Raw genomic sequence first — 3,467 nt, forward strand, 5'->3', positions numbered from 1 at the left:
GGCCCTACGAGGAGAGGCTATGGGACCTGAACCTGTTCAGCCTCCAGAAGAGAAGGCTGAGGGGGGATCTAGTGGCCTGTTACAAACTAGCCAGGGGGGATCAGCAGGCATTGGGGGAGTCCCTGTTCCCCCGAGCACTGCCAGGAGTGACAAGGAATAACGGTCACAAGCTGGCAGAGGGTAGATTCAGGCTAGATATCAGGAGGCGCTACTTCACGGTCAGGGCGGCTAGGATCTGGAACCAACTTCCAAGAGAAGTGGTGCTGGCTCCTACCCTGGGGGTCTTTAAGAGGAGGCTGGATGAACACCTGGCCAGGGTCATTTGACCCAGTACCCTTTCCTGCCATAGCAGGGGGTTGGACTCGATGATCTGCTCAGGTCTCTTCCAGCCCTACCAACTATGAAACTATGAACTATGAACAAAGGGAATAAAACAGGTCCAGTGGATGCTTCTCTCTGAGCCTCTCTCAGAATACGAGGGACATACAATGACATTGGGAGGCAACTCCAGCTTAGACAATTACCTAAAGATTTTAGGATTTTAAGATTTATTTTGTTTCAAGTTAAAACAAAATCCCAAAACTTTGAAATTCTTTCTAGCAGAAAATATTGAGAAAGTAATTTCAGTTTGATCAAAATGTGCTTTCTAAAAAGTGCTACTGTATAATATAGTGCAAATATAATAACTGCAAATGAAAAAAAGGAGTTTTGAAACAAACAAGCAAAAAAAAAAAAAAGATGCTTCCAGTTTGTTGGAACTTTTCCCTTTTTATTTTGCTCAGAACAAAATTGTGACAAAATGTCCATGATTTTGCAAAGCAATTTGATTTTGAGGAAACTCCATTATCCAAGGGAAAATGGTTCTGCCAAAGTGTTTCTGACAGAATTATTGCTCACATATCCCAAGAGTATTCACAGTGAGCTCAGCTGCTTACGACACCTGCATTTGTTGGACCACAGTGGTAGCAGAGACAGGATGGGCTTCTTGACTGAGAAGCTACCACAGTGCCTCTGAGTGCCAAAAGGATGCTCAACATTGCTTAGGCCTATGCTTTAATGAATGCATATGCTTGCACTGGGCATTGTAGGGAGAGTGTTCTTATATAAAGTCAGAACTGGCTTCCCTTTGGCAGTGGTTTTCAACCTTTTTTCATTTGGAGACCCCTAAAACATTTTGAATGGAGGTGCAGACCCCTTTGAATTGTACGTGTGGGTATTCACATACTTTTGATCATAGTCTTCTTTCATGGACCCTTTAGACATAGTGTGTGGACCTCCAGGGATCTGTGGACCACAGACTGAAAACTACTACCTTATGGTATTTCTGCCATTCAGGCATAAGACCCCAGGTGAAGATCAGATTCTGTTTTATTTGGGCCATTGTACGATCTCGTCAGGGTTTATAACTTCAATGGAATATACACAAGGTCGTTGGTAACTAGACTCAGAGGATTTGTTTTTATCACAGACAAATCTGAACTGCATAGCCTGTGTTCCAGTCTGAATCTACATCCTTCCCAGATGGAAGGAAGAATTGAGGCATTAGTGGGGGAAATTAAGTTACTGAAGTCCCTGCTGCACTCACCATCGCACAGTGGAAAACATGGCTGCAGTGTACTTTTGCAACTGCAGCTTTCTGCCCTGCTTGTTGACTCGCATCAAATTTGGGGGAGCCTCATTTACAGTCTAAAAACCAGACCTGTATCTCAAATGGAGTACCCCCAAATCATGAACCCCACAAGAATCTTGGCCTGAGTCAGTCATCATCCTACATAAATACATCCAACAGCCTGCCTGTTTAGCTGTCACCTAAGCCATTGGCAAATACCTTGCAGCAGTTTGGGAGCATGAGACACTGCACGTGATATACCCAAGTCAATTAGCAAACCTCTAGAGTTTGTTAGCGGTGCACAATTAATTATCCCAAACAATTTGCATGGAGAAAGCAGTATAAGCAAGTGACCCCAGCATCACACAAGGCACAAATCAAACAGCTATGTTACAAATCATCCTTTTCATTTTCTTCCCTGCTTTAGTTAAATTAGCCGCTTACTCTGGTTTTATTAGCTAAATAAAATGAACCACATCCACATTCATTTTTATTACTGTCTTCCAGCAAGAACAGATTTTTTTTTCTTGTGGTTTTATGTGACATCAAATTTTATTGAGGAACTGTCCTTGGCTAGAACATAGTCCCACTGAAAACCTTCCTGCCCCAGCTTTTAACCAGGGTAACAGGTGAAGAAAAGACTTAGGTTTTGCAGAGAGACCCTGTGCTTTGGAGGGTTTTTTGTAGCTACATTGAGTTCAGATGCAATTAATTTTACATCTGATCTGGAGCACTGCTGAGAACTCAGACCTGGGTTGGCAATGGAGGTAGATCCAGGGAGTGCAGTGGAGTAATCGCATCCCCCTTCTACCACTACTGTCACAGTTCCCTCTGAGCCTGGCAACCTTCACAGTCTCCCCACTGTAGCTGAAGCCCCTGGGCTAGCAGATGATATAGGAAGTGAGGAGGGGACCCACCTGCTGCTGCTGTCACTGCTGTCCTCACTTGCCCTGGGCATGGCAGGGCCCCAGAGCTACTCCTGACCCACTTTAGCTGCAGGGGTGGCAGGTTTGTCTGTGGACAGCAGCAACAGCGGGCAGATTCCCTCTTCCTGCACCTACTCCCTTCCTTTGCCCCCCTGGCCGTCCAGGGAGCAGGTGCTGGAAGGAGGAAACTGTTCACCTGCCCAGCTGGAGCCAGGCAGGAGTAGGGAAAGTGTGGCTCTGGGTCGCCCCTTACGCCCAGATGAGCAGGGGACAGCGGAAGCAAGTGGCAGGTCTGTCCCCTTCCTGTGCCTGCTCCCTGCCGTGCTCCCTGGTGTTTCCTGCCAGCCTGGGGGCTTCAGCTTGTCTTGCCCCCAACTCCCTGTGGTCTGAGGGGTAGTGCGCCATGCCTCACTTCAGTAAATCCTAGATCCACCTATGGTCGACAGCAAGCACCTCTGAATCCTGACCCAGATCCAGAGAAGAATTCTGCAAGTGACTTTACAATAATTTGAACTGAATCAAGATCACCCAGGGCATGTCTACCCACGCATTAAGGCACTTTTTAAAATGTGCATTAAATTTAGTACCTCCAATGTGACCAATAGTTGTTGTAGTATTTGCCCAGTCTTAAGTAGCTAGTGGGGCAGCTGGTTCTGGTCTGATTAGAAGTGGCCTTAAAGTGGAAAACTGAGATCAAGATTTTGCCTTCCCTTAGTTCAGTAATGTTTGGCTTGGGGGTGAGATTTGGCTTGTCTCAGTACAAGAATGCAGTTTTGGGTCCAGACTGAAATTGGTTTTCTGAGCCTCTGCTTCCTTTACGTATATTTGGTTCCCAAATGTTGCCTCAGGCTGGACCTTACACAAACTTGGAATCAAGCCTAAACCTGTTCTGAGGTTCAAACAGCTTATTCTTGTACCGCATTTTTTTTCAT

Source organism: Gavialis gangeticus, unplaced genomic scaffold (assembly GCF_001723915.1).
Source record: "Gavialis gangeticus isolate Ggan-Ray unplaced genomic scaffold, GavGan_comp1, whole genome shotgun sequence".
NCBI classification, from domain to species: domain Eukaryota; kingdom Metazoa; phylum Chordata; order Crocodylia; family Gavialidae; genus Gavialis; species Gavialis gangeticus.